General features: G+C 41.3%; 2 non-coding genes and 1 pseudogene across 2 annotated transcripts; all 3 read right to left on the bottom strand.

Moving 5' to 3' along the window:
* Positions 1-11,535: 11,535 nt before the first annotated feature.
* Positions 11,536-12,660, bottom strand: LOC100669620 (etoposide-induced protein 2.4-like; annotated as a pseudogene).
* Positions 12,661-12,803: 143 nt separating this feature from the next.
* On the bottom strand, positions 12,804-12,885 carry TRNAS-AGA (transfer RNA serine (anticodon AGA)). The gene has a single exon. It is a non-coding gene; the product is annotated as a tRNA-Ser (tRNA).
* A 6,865-nt stretch (positions 12,886-19,750) lies between these two features.
* Positions 19,751-19,823, bottom strand: TRNAF-GAA (transfer RNA phenylalanine (anticodon GAA)). Its single transcript has one exon. It is a non-coding gene; the product is annotated as a tRNA-Phe (tRNA).
* Positions 19,824-21,083: the final 1,260 nt, after the last annotated feature.

The raw sequence follows: 21,083 nt of genomic DNA, 5'->3' as shown, positions 1-21,083 counted from the left end.
GCACTATCTTTTGCGCCTTTCTGCAAGCTTCATAGGCACAAAAGAACTTTTCAAGAAGACAATCAGAAGACTATTCAGAATGTTCAGTCCCGCGACTCTCCCTCATGGTGGACTGGAGCTGACTGACACTCTGGCATTTGACTGAAAGACCCCTTGAAGAAGCCAATAACTGCTGGAAGATCTTAGAGTCTTTTGGTCCGGAATGAGTTTCCTTCCCCCCACCCCCACCCCTTCTCCTGGCATAGCTACGAGGTAGGGTCCAATCCAGGAACATAAGAATTGAACATAATGAATTTTGACTTGTGAAAACTCAACGTTTTAAAATGCCTGCAGATCATGTTGGAAGTCAGTATCAAGAGTAGTCTCACTAAGTCTCGCTGGCAGTGGGGTATAACTCAGAGGTAAGATGTGTGCCTAGCATGCGCGAGGCCCTGATTTCAGTCCCCAGCCATCTCCATATATGTTTTCTTTCCTCACCGACTCAAAGCTGAATATTGGTGATTTTTTTTTTACAATTTTTCTTTTTGTGAATACCTTTTCTTGTGTTTTTCCAACTCACAGAAAGGAGAAATCATTTGATAATTACTGGGACCATGGTCCTTGAGACTACTTGGGCCTCCCAACCTGACTACTTAAGCACGATGAAGTCAGGAACAAACTGGAGTAAAAGAAGGTGCTCAGTCAGGATCTGCTGACCGTCAAGCAACAGTATTCCACCACATCAAAGAAGGCCTGTTCTCCTTTCCTACAATTTCTCATATTTATTAAGGAGTATGGAAGAAAAACTCAGATGGAAAGAGGGAGGGAGAAATGACTGTTGGACAAATTCCTCCTGAATCTTCTTTTTTCCCCTCACCTGTGCCTGTCTCAATGGACAGATAGCAAGTTCAGGAGAAAAGTTTCTTTCCAATTTTCTTTTTCCCATTCCTCCTACACTTCCACACCCACCCACACAATCTTGTTGAGCAAAAGTCAGTCCAATCACCAGTTTTGGAGATCTGTGATCCCAGCCACAGGCAGCTGTGATCCCAACTCTTTGTCAGTGGTGAAGAAGTATTTGGATGTCATCCAGAAGAAAGGTATTTCTCAGGAAACCTTGAGTCTTCCAGAATCCACAGTTGAAAAAAATCATTTCCAGAGAAGGAAACAGCTGCTAAGTAAGCTCTCTTCAAGTCACAAAAGTCTTGGGCAAAAAGAGCTGCATCTTCTTATGGAGCAAACACCCTTAATCCACTTTCCTTGGGAGGAAGGGTACTATCTTACTTCCTGCATTGTGGAGAGAGCAAAGGAGATATAGGCAACCCTGGCAGGCTCAAACTACCTCCTTACCATCCAGATTCTACACATCCTAAGGACCTAGTTCCAAACCTTCTTTCACCTTCTTTTCTTGTTCTTCCACACCCACACCCACCTCCTGCCTCCTATCTTCCCCTTCATTTTCTTCATCACAGAATGTGTTACCTTCACTTTCACTTTCCCAGCCCCCCTTTATCCTGTCTCCACTGCTTCCTCCTAGAGAAAATTTCCCAACAGCTCAGTTTACTCCAGTTCCCTCTGAGCCACTTCCGAGGCTAGCAGTTCTCAAACATGGCTGAAAAATGGGAATATCTGTGGAGACTTTTCAGTGATATAGATCCCACACTTTCCCTATCTAGTGATTCTCAGTCCATTCAGGATCTACAGAGGTGGAACCAGGAATACATATATCGACAAAGTTCTCAGGCAGTTCCCCAGGTTTGGGAACCACAACTTCCCACCTCTAAGCACTCAAGTCAGCTACTTCCCAGAGCCAACTAAGCCCCAGTTGCTTATTCATGGGAGGTTAGGATAGAGGAGATGACTAGTGCTGGGGAGGAACCTGAGAGTTGACATATATAATGTATTCCAATATTCAGGAAGATATAAACCTCTCATGGGGGAAAAATATCAAAATGAAAACTAAAAGCAAGAGAAGACACAATGATTAAGGATTACCTCCTAAAACTCATATGTGTGTTGACTGACACTACAAATTTTGTCAAGAAGCTGAAGTTTTTATTCTTTTAGCCTCTGTGATGGCTGAGGTTTGAATGCCTGTCCAGGAGCACAAGTGGGCTCTTACAAAAGATTAATGTGCTTGCAGTTCTTGCTAATCCCCCAACATGCCTCCCTCATGCTTCTGTGTGGTTCTCAGAACTAGAGCTACAGCTTTACAAGAAAAAGCCACTGCTCGATTTCCCAACCAAGATTTTGGACTCCAGGTCTTGCTAGAACAGTGATTGTCTGTGATACCATATATTTCCTGTTTTTCACCTAGGATTTATTTTTTTCTTTCCATTTGGATCTACGTTTCCTGAGACAACTTTTTGGGTCCTGCTTTTTTGTATTCTTAGCCTAGAATTATCTGCTGTCCCTCTGGTAGCCAGAAGTAATGGAGGTGCCGGAATCAGGTGTGATGATTGGAAAACTAATATCATGAAAACTGTGTGGAGAAAAAGCAACTAATCTGCAGTTTCAAGCTGAAGCTCCTTGAATTAATGCTGGCTGTGGCTCAATGGTTAAGCTGATCACCTGCTCACTGAAAGGTTGATGTTGGAAACCAGCAGCGGCTCCTCAGTAGAAAGATGTGTCATTAGGCTTCCATAGATTGACAGCCTTAGAAACCCTATGGGGATGCTAGGAGTCAGAATCCACTCCACAGCAGTGAGTTTTTTATTTATTTATTTATTTATTTATGCATGCCCGTGGCTGAGACTTCGTTGCCGATGGCGTAGGGTTTAACTGTTCCCTATGCCAGGAAGGAGTCCTGGTGGTGCAAGTGGTTAAATGCTTAGGTGCTAAGCAAATGGTCGGCAGTTCCAATCCATCATCGAGTCTCTAGAAACTCTATGGGGCAGTTGGGTTTTTGTTTTTCCCTGGGAAAGGAGTTCTGAGGTGGTCTTAAATAGTTAACACTTGCTTGCTGCAATATTGGAGGTTCCAGTCACTCAGAGGCGCTTAGTGATCTACTTCCAAAAAAGCAGCCATTGAAAACCCTACAGAGGACAGTTCTACTCCGACATAAATGGGATTGCCATGAGCCAAAATCGACATAAGGATAACTGGTTTCCCCTGGGAAATCACGTTTAAATATGGATCCCTGTTACTTTATGGAGACTTATTTCTAACGGTTTTTGCCTGGCACCTGAAAGTTCTTTGAGACAATATCGGAGCTCCAAGCCAAATACAGTGAGATTATGAAGAGCTGGAGGACAATGATGTCTGTCTGGAGAATCCGTGCTTGACCAAATGGAAGATGACCCTCCAAAGCCGTGTTTCACTGGGTGACACAATGAACCTGTCAGGAGTCAAAAAGAAAAAAACCAATCCCGTTGCAGTTCAGTCAATTCCGACTCACAGCCACCCTATAGGACAGAATTGAACTGCCCCATAGGGTTTCCAAGAAGTGGCTGGTGAATTCAAACTGCCTAACTTTCAGTTAGTAGCTGATCTCCTTAACCACTGTGCAAACAGAGTTACAAATCTCACTCCCACAACACAGTGGGGAAGAGGAAGGAAGGACAAGGATGGAATTATGGACCCAGGCGTGCAGTGCACAATGGATTAGCAGTCCATCGCCTTAACCACTTGGTCACTTCATCAGGAGTCAAGTAAAGCAGAATCAAAGACAAGGTAAGGTTATGCACTCAGTCTTGCCCTGAAATGATTTAGACATCAGCATAACTAGAGGTAGCCCAGGAAAGAAATTCACTAGGGGGATTTATGGTTTAGTTGGTTAAAAAAAAAAAAAAAAACAAAACTATCCAAAGGACCCTTTCAAACCCCCCACCCCTTATCTGTCTTTCTGTCTCTTTAATAATAGTATATAGTGGGAGCTTAAGGTGCAGGCTTTTGTTTTGGGTGATTGAAGAGATTCCGTTAGCATCTGGTTCTTTTCTCTCTGTTCTTGTCATGCCCCTTCTGCTGTCACAGTCACCTTAAAGGACATAGAAGCTCATAGCATAGAAATGAAAGAGCATTCAAGGAAGTCCATTGAGTTCTGTTTTTGCTGTCTGTGTGCACAGGAACTGAATGGAAAATATTAGGAGAAGTGAATTTGTATTCTTTCAGGATTGGGTTTAAATAGTGTTGAAGCAGAGAAAAAATGTAGAGGTGTGGAAGATGAAGGCCAGAGGCTCATACATGCAAAGGATGTGCTCTACCGCTGAGCTACATACACCTCATTCCTGAAGTGCTGCTGGCTAAATTTTATATAGAACTAAGTGTTATTTCCTGAGATTCACGCTCCTTGAGCGTCGTGGTAGTGTTGATCAGTGTTTAGAGGCATAAGCAGCTGCTTTAGGCAGGAGGAACTGAGGAACTAGTGGGGGAAGCTGATTTTTTATAGGACTTGAAAGTGAATGCAGAAGGTTGGAAAGATGTGTTGGATAAATAGGTACAAGAGATTTCCATGGTGGCTTTTGTACAACTTCGAGTTGTTAAAAGTCTCTGCCTTGTATTATGAGTGGCAAAGAATCAAGTTCCCATTTCGGCTCTTTTGATTTCCTCTATAGTTGCCTTAACCTGAAGCACAAAGGTAAAGAAATTAATCTTTTGGCTGCCTAAAAGTCTTCACTATATTTACTGTTTGCTCAATCAGAATGTATGTGCCAGATGTGATGGAGGAAAGCAATGGCAGAGAAAACCACATAGTGATGCATTCTGCATTTCATTATAAGGGTCTTTTCTACTAGATATATCAGGTAACTCCGGGCCCTACCAACAATTCAGAAGAGGAATTCACAAAGCATGAGTGAAACACTAGCTTCAGGATTTAGAGAAAGGCGAATTATAAGAGTGAGATAGAAGGTAAATAGACAGGATATAAAGTACAAGAACAAAAGTGAGTTGGAACACACTAGTGAGAATGTTACACAGTGAACTCAGGATAATACTCTGGTCTCCACCCTTGGATTTGTGAGTGATCAGTAACTACAAGCATGAGGGGGGTGGAGAAAGACTGAAAAATGTACTTTAAGATATGGGAATTAGAAATTCTTTTGTGATATTTGTGGAAAATAAATGAGCTTGCTCCAAGACTCTTCTAGAACCCTGAGATTTATCATGGTTAAAACTCAGTTCTTTGAACTACATAAGAAGACTAAGAGAAAATTCATTTCCTGGTGTTACAGAAGCCTACAAGATGGATACTTGTGCTCAGACTTCCAATAATCTGGCCACAGGTCTTTGAGAAAGAGAAATAAGTTTATTGCAATGAACAGAGCAAGGATCTGGGAAGAAACTTCTCAGACCTGGCTCCCTGAGCTATGGAGAAGCACAGCTTTCATGTGATTTTGGCAGCAAGATGGTGGTTGCACAGGCATACTGGGGAAGAAAAATTCTAGAAGGCAGCCAGGAAACAGGAAGTGCCATGGTTCTTGTCAGACCTCTCACTTCGGAATAGGGTCCGAGTGATTACTTTCCTTCTGATTGGTTCCACCTGTTGCTGCATCCACTGTTGAGGTCAATTAGTGGTCACAGCTGGCCCTTCTGTGAGTGCTAGGTGGGCCAATTCTGACTTGGGCTAGTTTAACGACTAATGGAAATTTACTGGCATTAGTAGGGTCAGGTTACAGTCGTACCAGATTTCTAGAGCCTATTAGCTTTTTGTTATCCCAGTTTGCACATATATGAGGCTTTGCCAACATTCATAAAAATAACATGGAGCCTTTTTTGAAATTGGCAGAACATGGCTTGTCTGTCAGACTTGTTCTTTCAGTTGGCTCATGGAATTTGTACAATAAGAACAAGACAGAGTATGTGGTAGGTTTCACTTACGGAGAAAACAAGAGTGTCACACACAAAACTGATGGGGATGTGTATATGTTTGTCTGTGTGTCTGTGTATGTATGTGGAAATGCTGGATAGTATCTTGGCTGTTTAATGCTGTAAAAGCAATATCTGTAATGTCAAGCATCCACTATTATGTAGTTGAAAAAGACATTTGCAATGAAAAAGTCGTTGGTCTTGCAGAATTTTATCACGAAATCTCCGCCATCATTTCCGACACCAAGGCCATTTTTTTCAAAAACCAATCCTTCTTTGTTTCCAACTTTTGCATTCCAATCCCCAGTAACTATCAAGGCAACTTGACTGCATGTTTGACCAATTTCAGACTGCAAAAGTTGGTAAAAATCCTCAATTACTTCATCTTTGGCATTAGTGTTTTGTGCATAAATTTGAATAATAGTCCTATTAACTGTCCTTCCCAGTAGACATATTGATATTATCCTAACACTGACAGCACGATATTTCAGGATAGATCTTGAAATATTCTTTTTGACAATGAATGAAACATCATTCCTCTTCAAGTTGCATAGTAGACCATATAATTGTCCAAATAAAAATGGCTAATACCAGTCCATTTCAGCTCACTAATGCCTAGGATATTTTGAGTGCCTTCTAACCTGAGGGGCTCATATCTTTTGGCATTATATCAGACAGTGTTCTGCTGCTAGTCACAAGGTGTTCACTGGCCAATTTTTTCAGAAGTAGACTGCCAGTTCTTTCTTTCTACCCAGTTTTAGTCTGGAAGTTATACTGAAACCTGTCCACGTGAGATGAATGTACTGGTATTTGAAATACCTGTGGCAAAGCTTCCAGCATCACAGCAACACACAAGCCAGCACAGTATGACAAACTGACAGGTAGATAACTGACCATCTCAGGAACAGACTTGACAAATTGCGGGATGACATCAAGGACATCATACCTGAAAAAAAGCAAGAGGTCATTAGAAAGACAAGAAAGAAAGAAAAGAGCAAAACAGATGTCAGAAGAGACTCTGAAACTTGTTCTTAAACATAGAGTAGCTAAAGCAAAAGGAAGAAATAATGAAGTAAGAGCTGAATAGAATATTTCAAAAGATGGCTGGAGAAGACAAAGTAAAGTATTATAACGAAATGTGCAGTGACCTGCAGTTAAAAAAAACAAAAGGGTAAAACATGCTTGGCATTTCTCAAGCTGAAAGAACTAAAGAAAAAACTCAAGGCTCGAGTTGCAATATTGGAGGATTCTATGGGGAAAATATTAAATGGTGTGGGAAGCATCAAAAGAAGATGGAAAGAATACACATCACTGCATCCAAAAAATTGATCAACATTCAACTATTTCAGGAGGTAGCATAAGATCTGGAATCGACGGTAGTGAAGGAAGAGATCCAAGTTGCACTGAAGGGGATGGCAAAAAGCTAGGCTCCTGGAATTGACACAGCACCTATTGATATGTTTCAACAAATAGATGCAGCATTTGAGGTGCTCACTTGTAAGGAAATTTGTAAGACAGCCTGGCCAACTGACAGGAAGATATTCAAATTTGTGCCCATCCCAAAGAAAGATGATCCAACACAATGCAGAAATTTTTGAACTATGTCATTGATATAACATACAAGTAAAATTTCGCTGAAGATCATTCAAAAGCTGTTGCAGCTGTGCATCAACAGGGAATTGCCAGAAGCTCAAGACAGATCATTGCTGATGTCAGACGCATCTTGGCTGAAAGTAGAGAAGCCTAGAAAGATGTTTACCTGTGTTTCATGAACTATGGAAAAGCATTTGACTGTGTGGATCATAACAAATTAATGATAACATTCTGAGGAATGGGAATTCCAGAACACTTAATTGTGCTCATGAGAAATCTGTACATAGACAGTCATTTGATCAGAACAGGGGGATACTGTGTGGCTTAAAGTCAAGAACAACATGTGTCAGGCTTGTATCCATTCACCATACTTATTCAATCTATATGCCGAGAAAATAATACGAGAAGTTGGAACATGTGAAGAAGAAAGCAGCATCTGGATTGGAGGTAGATTCATTAACAACCTGGAATAAGCAGATGACACAACCTTGCTTGCTAAAGTGAAGAGGAATTGAAGCACTTACTGATGAAGATCAAAGACCACAGCCTTCAGTATGGATTGCACCTCAATATAAATCCAGAATCCAAACCCAGTGCCATTGAGTTAATTCCGAATCCTAGCAACCCTATAGGACAGAGTAGAACTGCCCCATAGAGTTTCCAAGGAGAGTCTGGCAGATTCAAACTGCCGACCCTTTGGTTAGCAGCCGTAGCACTTAACCACTACTCCACCAGGGCTTCCCACCTCAATATAAAGAAAGCAAAAATCCTCACAATTGGAACAAAAGCAACATCATGATCAATGGGGAAAAGTTTGAAGTTGTCAAAGATTTCATTTTACTTGGATCCACAATCAACACCCATGGAAGCAGAAGTCAAGAAATCAAATAATGCATTGCATTGAGCAAATCTGCTGCAAAAAACCTCTTTAAAGTGTGAAAAAGCAACGATGTCACCTTGAGAACTAAGGTCCACCTGACCCAAGTCATGGTGTTTTCAATCTTCTCAAATGCATGTGAAAGCTGCACAATGAATAAGGAACACCAAGAATTGATGCCTTTTTTTCTTTTCTTACAAAGTTTTTCAAGTCTGGGGTGGGGGCTTCTCTTAAGAAGGTGCCCTGGTGGTACAGTGGTTAAGAGCACCAGTGCTAACTAAAAGGTCTGCAGTTCAAATCCAAATCCACCAGCAGCTTCCTGAAATTCTATGGGGCAGTTATACTCTGTTCTATAGGGTCGCTATGAGTTGGAATTGACACACAACCGCAATGGGCTTGGTTTGTTTGTTTTCCTTTAAGAAGAGGGGTTTTTCACAGTCATTTGTCATTTTTGTTATTTGCCTTCAAGTCGATTCTGACTCATAATGACCCTATGTACAACAAAACGAAACCCTGCCCAGATCTGTGCCATCCTGACAACCATTGTTATGCTTGAGTGCATTGTTGCAGCCACTGTGTCAATTAATCTCATTGACAGTCTTCCTCTTTTTTGCTGGCTCTCCATTTTTCCAAGCATGATGCCCTTCTCCAGGGACTAATCCATCCTGTTAAGAGGTCCAAAGTATGTGAGGTGAAGTCTCGCGATCCTTCTTCTAAGGAGCATTCTGGCTGTACTTTTTCAAAGACAAATTATTTTGTTTCTTCTGGCAGTCCATGATATATTCAGTATACTTCGCCAACTCCATAATTCAAAGGTATCAATTCTTATTTGATCTTCCTTATTCATTGTCCAGCTTTCACATGCATATGAGGTAATTGAAAACACCATGGCTTGGGTCAGGTGCACCTTAATCCTCAAGGTGACATGTGTGCTTTTAAACACTTTAAGGGGTCTTTTGCAGCAGATTTCCCCAATGCAATACACCTTTTGATTTCTTGACTTCTGTTTCCATGGGTGTTGATTGTGGATCAAAGTAAAATGAAATCCTTGACAACTTCAATATTTTCTCCATTTTCATGATGTTGCTTATTGTTCCAGTTGTGAGGATTTTTGTTTTCTTTATGTTGAGGTGTAATCCATACTGAAGGCTGTGGTCTTTGATCTTCATCAGTAATTGCTTCAACTCCTCTTCATTTTCAGCAAGGAAGGTTATATCATCTGTATATTGCAGGTCATTAATGAGTCTTCTTCGAATTGCAATGCTGCATTTTTCACATATTCCAGCTTCTTGTATTATTTTCTTATCATACAGATTGAATAAATATAGTGAAAAGATACAACCCTGATGCACACTTTTCTTGACTTTAAACCATGCAGTATCTCCCCGTTCTCTTCAAATCACTGCCTCTTGTTCTATGTACAGGTTCCTCATGAGCACGATTAAGTGTTCTGGAGTTCCCATTCCTCACAATGTTATGCATAATTGGTTATGATCCACACAGTCAAATGCCTTTCCATAGTCAATGAAACACAGGTAAACATCTTTCTGGTATTCTCTGCTTTCAGTCACGATCCATCTGACATCAGCAATGACATCCCTCGTTCCTTATCATCTTCTGAATCTGCATGAATTTTTGGCAGTTCCCTATCTATGTACAGCTGCAAACTTTCTGAATGATCTTCAGCAAAATTTTTTTTGCATGGGAGAAGATATCTCAATACTTCTATTTGACAGAGGATCCTTATATAAAATATTTGGAGATATTCTACAAAACAATAAGAAAAGGGCTGAAAAATTGATGAGAAAAAGCAAAGATTAAACATGTGCTTCACAAAAGAGTATACTCAACTGCCCAATAAGCAATTTTAGAAGTTACTGGTGTGAGGGCCAGGAACAATACAAGATAGGTCTGTCTGCAAAGAACTCTGATGAAAAAGCAGAGGCCTTGACTGAGCAGTGACGTGGGCCAGGAAAAAACACAATTATCACCCAACTTTATGGTAACTGCCATTAACTAGTACAAAAACAACCCCATCCATCAAAGATTGAGTATGTTTTCCCTGGTCTCCCTGTACCCATCCTTCCACTTAAAGACCGGGTATTTAAACCCACAACTCACACTGCCTCAGCTTGACCTCTACCTGGGTGACATTCAATGCTTCTCTGTCCTTTGTGAGAATCTTACTGTCGAACTCTGTATGGAAGTTCCCTAATAATGCTTTGTCTCATCAACATGGCTTTTATGGCTTTTTGCCCCCCACAAGTTCAATGGGTTTAATAAATATACCCCTTCAGTTCCTATCAGCAGCACCCAATATTCCTTTGGAAACCCTGGTCGCGTAGTGGTTAAGTGCTACGGCTGTTAATCAAGGGGTTGGCAGTTCAAATCCGCCAGGCGCTCCTTGGAAACTCTATGGGTAGTTGTACTCTGTCCTACAGGGTCGCTATGAGTCGGAATCGACTTGACTGCACGGGGTTAATATTCCTTTGAAATACCAGACAGACCCAACAACGGCCAACAGTAAACCTCAGACCTTCAGAGTTAAAAAGTTCAGGTTCTCTGATCATTCTGTGTTACAGTGGCACTTTTCCAGAATTGATAATTCCCTATCGTTCAGATACTTTATGTCCCAGTGAAGAAATCTTTTCTCTTTAAGGGGAAGAAACAAAAACACTCCTCAAAACCCAACAAACATTTGGCTGCCGGGTCTTTCCTCCTGTCGCATTTCTTCAGACTCATTTGTTGCAGTGGAACAAGAGAGACCAAAACCTAACCCAAGTTATGAAAAACACGACAGTGACAGCTGTAAAGGGAGTGATCAGGAGCAACTGAGACACCCCTTCACCCACCACATCCAATGTATGTGCTTCACAGAAAAACAACAGAAATAACAAATCCAGAAATTACAACAGCTAGCTTTACAAAATCCATTCATCCAAGGGTGGAAGGCAGGGAAGGGAGGTGGGAGGGTAAATGGCACAGGCAGAAAAAAAAAAAAAAAAAAAAATGGCACAGGGTCTGGCAAATGCTAGAAAATAGCTACAGGAAAACATGTGCTCTTTTCAGACTCATGGCCTTAAAATCCACATACTAGTGTCAGGAAGATTCTGCTTAAGTGCACCAGAGACAAAATTCCAATTCCTCGGAGAGAACAGAATATGTAAAGCGCCCCTGGCAGAAAGAGTCCTATCTTCCCTGGGTCAGGGGAGGTGAACAGGGAAAAGAGCTGCCACATCCTCCTTCCAATCCTACCCATTCCCTGTGGGTGGCCGGTGAAGTCAGTGGCCTGCAGCAGCATTAAGTTTGGCAGGAGATTGATGTGGTGAAGGGAACTTCTCTGCAGAGTTTGAGCAGACTGCAGGTAGATCATCTTATGGAAGGGTCTGTTACATAATAAGACCACCAGAGAGAAGAGGCTTAACTTAAAAATGATACACTTTGCCAGGGACCTTTGCTTCGTTGGTGCTGATAAATGAATAAAGGAAAGAGGATGGAGAAGAGGCAGCCACTGATAATGTATGAGAACTGCCTTGCTGTGAGCAAAGCAAAGGGCAAACCAAATCCAAAGTAGGAGGGCCAGTTCCTTTCTACGTTTGACAACAGCTAGTGCATTTCAATTCCTTTATTGAATCAGTATTATTCAAAGCAGTGTAGTGAATATAGAAGGGACATATGCAGGAGACAAACCAGCTGACCAACAGGATGGATGAAGAGACTCCCAAACTTCCCCTGGAGAAGGAAAAGAGCCTGAGGCAGAGTTTGAAGAGCGTATCAGCAATTGCTTTCCTGACACTAGGGAATGGGTGAGCCTTCCTCCCTGATACCTCAAATGTCTGGTCAGCTATATTTTGGAACCAAATGACATTGACAACTTTGCTAAGCACCAACAGGGGAGCACCCAAAGAGCACTGAAAATTGACGTGAGGAAGAATTCCAGCCACGATTAAACATCTCCATAGTGATAGAAGAAAAGATCACCAATAATTTGTGCTGTTACTGACTGAATCACAGGAATAAACACTTGATGAAACAAGAGGAGACTCAAGCAGAATATTCCTCCATTCCAAGCGCAGCACTGGAAAATTCTACCAGCAATACGTGGCTCACTTGTCTTGTTTAGGCTCTGTACTCTGGGGTCCTTTCTGCGTCAGGTCGCTACTAGCCTTCTTCTATGCTTTTCCTCCCTCTTTTACAGTATTGGAGCGCCCAGCTTCGAAATGGTGTAGATACCCCAGATGGGGTCCTTGATTCCCCTGGCATGGCCCTGGAGAAATGTTTGGACACCGCCAGCCATGTCTTCACCGCCCAAACCATCAACTACACGGGGAGAGAGAAGTGCCTCAAGATCTCTTATGAAGGCAGCTCTGTCAAGGGCCGGCCGGTTCAGCACCTTCAAGGGTGAGGGCCGCAAGAGACCTAAAAGGCAAAACTAAAATAAACTACACACCTTCGCTGTGAAGCCAACTACAACTCCTAGTGATCAGGGATCCTTGCGCTATCCAAGGAGCCACTCTTTACCAACACAACACCAGGGCCCGAAACAGTCCGTAGTCAGCAGGATTCAAACCTGCGCGGGGAATCCCCAATGGATTTCTAGTCCATCGCCTTAACCACTCGGCCACGACTACAGCTGCCTTACCAAGGACTTTTTTTCCCACATGGAATTGGACCTGTGCCCCTTGCAGTTAGTCCTGTAGCTGATCTGGTGCGGTGCTGAACATCATTAATTATAAGGAAAATACAGATTAAAACACAATGAAATGATACTCCCCTCCACCAAAATTGCTGAAGATAAAAGAATTGAAAATATCAAGTGTTGCTGATATGGAACAACTGAAACTTTCCTACATTGCAGATGAGACTGTCAACTGACACATTCACACTTGTAGACTATTCAGAAATATTGCCTGAAACAAAATATATATAAGACCTATAACCCTAAAACTCCACAGCTGCATTTAGACCCAAGAAAAACGAAGGCTTATTTCCCTTGAACCATATGTACAAAAATGTTCACAGCAGCATTAGTTGTTTTATATGTACACCAACAGCAAAATGAACAAAAAATTGTGATGTACAGTAGTAATACAATGGGATATGACAGCAATAAATTGGAACTACTGCTACTAGACACAATATGGATGTATCTAATAAAAATTATGTTGAGTGAAAGAGTCTATACTGAAATGAACACATATTGTACGATTCCACCTATCGTATTTAAAAACACAGGAAAACAGTGGTAGAGGTCAGAAGATTGGAATTAATTGGGACAGATACAAATACAATTTCAGCTTCTGAGAGCTGAAAAATTTCTTATCTTGGTCTGAATGTTAGCTATATGAGATAAATACATATGTAATAAGTCATTAAGCTGAATAATTAAGTTGTACGCATTTTCCTCTTCATGAACCAAGCCTCAACTTAAAAAGAAAAAAGGATTTCTTTGGATATCGTCTCACCCCCAGTAGATCCTATCTTTGGTCTGCAGATTGATGCCTTCTAAAAAAAAAAAAAATTTTTTTTTTTTTTAGAGCTGTGTTTTTACCTGTCTGTGGGCATTAGAAACTTTTGAATCAATTTGACTGTGCCAGAATATTGGACTCGTCCAATTAAATAAAGTAGAAACAATTTCAGGAATTGGGTGAGTGGAATGTGGAGCTGGCCACTTAATGATCAAGCAGTAGAACTCTGTTGCTGCTTTTGGTATTGTGAAATTGGTTGGACACCTAGAACCCAAGAGAAGATAAAAATCTGAGGAAGTATTATTATTTACTTTTATAATTTATTGTTTCAAAATGACCCTGATCTTAATCAAGTCTGCTTTCTATATTTATAATTTGCCATTGTTGGCTAAAATAAAACAAATACACACAAAAAACAAACCAGCTGATTAGAGGTGATTCTGATGAATGGCGACCCCTTTTGTGTGGCAGAGTAAAATTGTGCTCCATAGGGTCTATGATGGCTGGTTTTTTTCTTCCCAGTGCTTCTGGGTGGATTTCAACATCCAGCTCTTGGGTTATCAGCCCAGTGAGTTAACCATTTACACCACCCAAGGACTCCTTTAGCTAAACACGAGGTAAAATTAATGTTATTTATTTGTAACTCTAATTTACATATGTGAATCAAGGTTAAGAAGGCTAGAGAAGCCAGAAGACAAGTAGTGTATGTGCCAGAGAGCTGTGGTCTAAAAACGGGCCTCAGGTGTGACTGAAAACAAAGAAGAGTGTGCAAAATAAAGAAGAAACTCTCCGTTTGGTGACAGCTCATCTTTCAGAATCAGGCTCTCAGGAATGAATGAGGAAATCGCAGCAGCTGAAGACCATTTACAAAGTGAATTTTAATAAAAGTCCTCCATGTGCCTGGACAGGTTCTCAAACCTCAGTCTCGGATGAGCGGAGTCAAGGCTTTCTGCCTTAACCACATTTTGGTTGTGACTGTCATTTCAGATATAAGTTTTTAGAATATTTCCTCCAAAAAATATTTTAGATTCTTTTACAGCTGCTTTCTCCCCGGCGTGAAGTCCAAGACTTCTCAGTTCTAGTGTTACCAGGTGGAAACCCCGGGTTCTTACTTGGCATGACTTTATTGGCCAGTAAATGAGAGACCGAGATGGGTGAACAAAAAGGCACCTTTATTTCATTGTCCAAGGAAATGGAGTCGGTCCATGGTTACTGCTCCTAAGACTGCTCACCAAGTTTCACAAAAGCTCAAGTGTTTGTTAAAATACTCTAAAATTAAATACGAATAGGAACAAATGAATCCACCAAGGGTTTACAAGTAGGGAGTTTACACAAGTTTTGTCTGCAACATTCTTAATCATACTATGTAGGTGCAAAGAGGTTTATATATAACTTCCAAGCAAAAAAAAAAAAAGGGTTCAAATTCAAAGCTGAGGGGAATGGGTGAAGCGCAGCAAAGGAAACAATTTTCCAATACAACACTGTAGGGGGGGACTCCAGGTAAAGAATACAGCACTGTGGGGGTTCTGCCTCACAAGAAAAACATTCATTTGCCTTCCCTTTGTCCCAGCTCTGCAGTTGGCCTCAGCCTATGCTGTGGAGAAGTTACACTGGGCATATAGGGGAAAAAATTACCAAGTGATTTTTTTTTGGGGGGGGGGTTAGGATAAATAAGGATATCAACTACACGTGAATCTCAATACAGAGATTAAAATGGGCATGCACGGGACTAGGAAGTGTGCTGAACTACTGTGAAAACATTCTGGAGTGCACATGAGGAAAGACAGAGGAGCATCACCTAATGCAGACTAAAGAGTGGGAGTGGGGTAAAATAAAGGAAGAGAAGGAGAAAAAGGGGAGAAAGGAAGAGGACAAGGAAAAGAGAAACAGGGTTATCCCAGAAAAGGAGTCGGTTCGTTTTGCTCAAGACTACCTGGCCTTTGATAGTGATTCGCCGCTCTTTCCTTCTCGGGGTAGACAGGCTGAGCACTGTGGAGGGCTCACGTGAGTTTGAACTTTTTGTGTGTATGTGTGATTCAGACTTGTTCAGCATTGGTTTTGCCCTGGCAGCTGCAAGAATTTACCATTTCCATGCATGGATGTGGTGAGAGCGGTGTTGAGTGCAGAAGCAGCATGGGCCCGCAGCTTTGATATTAAGCATCGCTGAGACTGGGGAAGGTTACTAGGTCTTGCTTTAAATGCAAATAATAATAATAATAAAGAAAGTTCCCATTTGTTTGCTCCTTGTATTCCTAAATCTTAAATGAAGCCTCCTGAAACTCAACTTTTTTCTAAAGAAATTCTCTCTGGCCCCTTTACTTTTCACATCCTGCTTTTAGCTCAAAAGAAGTTTAAAGAGGGGAACTGTGGCCACAGAAAGCCAGAGACTCTGTACAACTGCTCATGATTACATACTCAGCCACCTTTTCCTCAGTCCTAGTATAGGCACAGAGGCAATGAAGGTTACCAAACCAAAACCAAACCCCGTGCCATGGAGTCGATTCCTACTCAGAAACCCTGGTGGCTGCTGGTTAAGTGCTACAGCTGTTAACCAAAGGATCAGCAGTTTGAATCCGCCAGGCATTCCTTGGAAACTCTGTGGGGCAGTTCTACTCTGTCTTATGGGGCCACTATAAGTATGAGTCAGTGAAGGTTAGTCCCTGGCAAATCAAGTAGGTGACCTCAAAATTGGCTTAGGGATTACCTGTGACAGACTGGTAGAAAGCAGATAGTCACAGCTTTTGGAAAGAAGAGTAAAGGGGATAATGCACTATAAAAGAACTTCAGGACTCTTGGCTTCTTATCTCCCCTACCATAACCAATCCCCCCTTTCTATGGAGAAACTAGCCCTTTCCTTGCTTCAAGAGGGTCCCCTAAAAGATTTTCTCCTAGTTTAGTTCAAAACACAAAAAGCATTTTAGTTCATATTTTATAGATTGCATGATTGAATCCACATTGATTCATCAAGATTGTTATTTTTATTCTCAGAATCAATAATTGAAAATACTTATAGGGAAATGTAGACTCATTCCACAAGGATTTGGCAACTGCCCTGAAACAATATAGACCTTACCTGAGGTCTCTGGGTTAATGTGTCTGTGCTCTCCTCTTTTGACCCAAGAGTGTTTAGGATTTGCACTCTATTTCTTCTTTGGCAGCCTCTTCAAGAGTTCATAACAGATGGACAAAGACTTTGCTATGATCTTTGACAGCTTCCGCCTGCTCAATCTCCATGTCTCAATATCCATGTCTGTGAATGAGTGGTTGACAAGACTTGGCAGCGAGTCTTTGCCTCCTCAGCCCAAACCTGGGTTAAACATCTCCTTCTCAGTGTTTTAGAACATGCCAGAGAAGGACATGAGACAAAGAAATGGCTCTCTTCTTTGGCAGGAATTAATTCTCCTTTCCCTGACATTCTATGAGAATCCTGTGTTCTCCATCCCAGAGAAGGAACACTGATTTTTCCCAAGCAAGTTTTTTCTTCTTTCAGATTCTCGAGCCTCTTTGCATTCAGCTTTCCCGCAAACCCTTTCAAGGGACCACTAAGTCTTTGAGTGGTGCAGACAGTGGCCCATATATCAGTAATTGTTGAGAGTGCTTGAAGAGAATGTATGGATAGTGGAAATGACAACACATAAATTTAAGTGAGCATCATCGTCTCAACTAGTTAGTTAATAAAGAAACACCAAGGCCAAAACAAGTCAACTTAGGAAAGAAGTAAGTTTCTGAGAGTAAGATTTTTGGTTTTTTTTTTTTATTATTATTGCAAGAAAAGAAAAGTGGAGATACTGGGGTTTGAACCCAGGGCTTGTTGCATGTTAAGCACACATTCTACCACAGAACTGTAACTCCAGCAAGACCCTACCTACTGCAGAGGAGTCTTCAGGACTGTTTTCAGAGTCTTTTAGGACTAAGTCAAGATAAATTCACTTTATGTTCAATTCAACTGTTTCCAAACTCCCGACGCTATGCTCCCTCGGACACAAACAAACCTAGAGAAGGATACCTTAGTGCTAAGAAGAAAGATATTGCTCCTGGTTGATGGTCTTCCACCAGATTGCCCGGAGCCTGCTTCCATTCCATCACCTGGGTGAAAATACAGGATAAACATTCTCTTGGACTTGTCTGAATATAACTTTCTGTATTCTTTTGACTCTTGGAAACATACTAATGTTTTAGGGAGGCAAATAAGTAAATAAAACTAACTCAAGTGTTTGTGAAAAATACTCTAAAATTAAATACAAATAGGAACAAATAAATCTAATGTATTTCAAAAGCATAACATATCCACATGGGAGAAAAAAGAGAGAACAGATTCAAGTAGAAGTTTTCCTTAGGGCTTTGTCCTCATTGTAAACAAGAATGGTAAGTAAATGTTAAACTCTATGTAGTAGTTTTTTTTTTTTTAATTTAAATAATGCTATGGGTGTAGTAATTCTGATATTATTTCGTGTAAATTTTAGGCTTGAGAAAATGAGTACACATATTGAGGTTGTTGGAAACCAGGGCTCTCACTGTGGGAGACAGAAGGAAAACAGGAAAATGGAATGGGGGAAGGTAAAACATTCCCTGTTGATGCTGGATGGATATTCCTCCATTGCCATCAAATAGATCCAACTCATGGATGGAGACCCCATGTGTTACAGAGTTGAACTGCTCCATAAGGTTTCTTTGGCTGTAATCTGTAAGGTGTGCCCTGTGGTTAGCGGCTGGACTGCTCCAAACGGTTGGCGGTTGAACTCACCAGCGCCTATGCGGGAGAAAGAAGGCGGTCGGTCGGCTCTGGGAAAGATTACAGCTGTGAGTCGTAATCTACTCCACCACAGTGGTTTTGGGGTTTTGGTTTAATCTTTGCGGATGACCAGGGGCACAATTGCACTTGAATGCTAACCCTGGTGGCTTAGTGGTTAAGGTCAGTAGTTCGAATCCACCAGGCTCTATTGGAAACTCGATGGGTCAATTCTACTCTTCTGTGGGCTCGCTAGTGGCTTAGTGGTTAAGTGCTAGGCTGCTAACCAAAGGATCCGTAGTTCGAACCCGCCAAGCGCTCCTTGGAAACTCTATGGGGCAGTTCTATTCTACCCTATAGGGGCGCTATGAGTCGGAATCGACCCGACGGCACTGGGTTTGGCTTGGTTTTTATGGGGTCGCCGTGCTTATGAGTCGGAATCTACTCGAGGGCAACCGGCTTGAGTCTGGGCTAACCTGAAGATTGGTGGTTCTACCGGAAGAAAAGTCTCGGCCTTCTGCTTCATTTAAGATTACGTGGAGTCAACATGAGTCAGAATCGCCTGGATAGCAACCAACAACAATTTCTAAGGAAGCAGATTTCCAGACCTTTTCGTCCACGGTGCCACTGGGTAAGTTCCAATCGCCAGCCTCTCGGTTACTGTTAGATTACCGAGCGCAGTGTGTGCCACGCGGGGACCTTCCTCATATAGTGTAGTGATTCTTTTTCTACAGGATTTTTAAACATTTCTTGTGATTAAAAACATTCCTTTCCCCTTAGCATCCTCATATCATACACATAATACGTAATATCATGACAGAAATGAAAATCTTAAGTGTAACAGCATGTAGCATATTGCATTCCTTGCTGCATCAGTTCCTAGGTTTCCTCATTGAATTTCAGTTCCTTATTTTTGAAATTTTAAATAAAATATGCAAAATGTCGGTTAGCGCTTTATGGAAGACCTCAAAACCAAACCCAATCAAACCCATTGCGATCCAGTAGATTCTGACTCATAGCGACCCTGTAGGACAAGGTAGAAATACCCTGTAAGTTTCCAAGGGCTGTAAATCTTTACCGAAGCTGAACACCGTGTCTTCCTCTTCCTGAGCGACCACCTACCTTTTGTTAGTAGCCCAACGTTGACGACTGCACCAGGAATGCTTGTAGACTGATATAGTTATCTTTTTTTCTATAGTTCTGCGTCTGATACTTGTGCTGTACACTTCTATTCGACTCCAAAGCCTTGGAATGCAATGTTTTTTTTTAAGAATGCAGTTATGCAAAACCTAAGTGAGTTGCTGAAACCCGGGATCGAACCAGGGACCTTTAGATCTTCAGTCTAACGCTCTCCCAACTGAGCTATTTCAGCTATTTTGAAAGTTCTTTTTTAATCGTTGGTATAAATGATGATCATGGCTACTGTGTTTTCAAATATTTATTCTTAATTTGTTCTACATTATTCCAAGATGACAAAGGGGAGGAATACGTAAAACGGGGCGATGCTTTTCTGCTTGGTAACCTCTGGCTCTTTCACGCTCCAACCACTGACCGGAAAACTAAGGGAATTTTAAACGAAATGATCGAGCCTATTCTTTTTCTCTTTTTTCAGTCCTTTTTCTGTATTAGTCTTCCATGACACTGGAAAAGTGAACAGAGCATTAGCGAGCCAGTTAACGGCGTGGCGGGCTTCTGGCTTCGAAATGAGAAAAACCTGAGCCAGCCAACTCTGATTCTCTATTTCCTTCCTTTTCTTTGTCTTCCTTGTGCTGGCATGGGCGCCCTGGGTGGTAAGGAGAAACACGGAGTAGAAACGGGGAAACATCTCAAGGCAATCCACCTGGTAATGTGTTTAATAAGTATGAGTACGCAAAACATACTTGAACAAGGAGAAAAGTGCAGAGCTGTTGGGAAATGTAAAAAGCAGATGAGTGTGCACGTTTCAAGCCGTCTCAAGGAAAGGATACTCTCCTCTAAAGCCACAACTCTCTCACGACAGAAACTTCATGAAAATCCTCCTTGAAATATTAGCCATATTTCTGGTAAATTCCATAGATGATCAGAGAGAAAATCCAATGTTTCAAATTTCACTTTTTTTAAACCTCTAAACTACACCAGGAAATAAGTAAAGAAATTGCAGACCAAAAACACCTTCTCTTCCTAGGGCATTCCACCCCGTTATCCCACTCCAAGTTTCCTGCCCTAGTAAATTGCCCTGCCCATTTTTTCCTGCAGCCACCAGGAAAGATGTAATGGAACTTTCTCTTGTTTTTTCCACTTCTCTCCCTATCCATTTTTTCTTTTTTTCCCTCATCTTACAAAGTTTTTCAAGCCACCTTCTCCTTAAGAATAGGGAATTAACCAGTCTAGAAGATTTCAATACTTATATTTGACAAAGGACCTTTATCTAGACTATTTGAAGAACTCCTATGAAACACTAAGAAAAAAAGACTGAAAATAAATGAGAAATAGCAAAGACTAAACATGTACTTCACTAAAAAAATGCATAAACACAATTATTAAACACAATGAAATAATACTACCTTTCACCAAGTGTCTCTGACAATACTGAACTGAAACTTTAATAGATTGCTGATGAGACTGTCAACTGGTACATCCACTTTGGTACACC

Source organism: Loxodonta africana, chromosome 1 (assembly GCF_030014295.1).
Source record: "Loxodonta africana isolate mLoxAfr1 chromosome 1, mLoxAfr1.hap2, whole genome shotgun sequence".
Classification (NCBI taxonomy): Eukaryota; Metazoa; Chordata; class Mammalia; order Proboscidea; family Elephantidae; genus Loxodonta; species Loxodonta africana.
The sequence above is the reverse complement of the archived record's forward strand: the minus strand, read 5'-3'. Positions and strand labels throughout refer to the sequence as shown.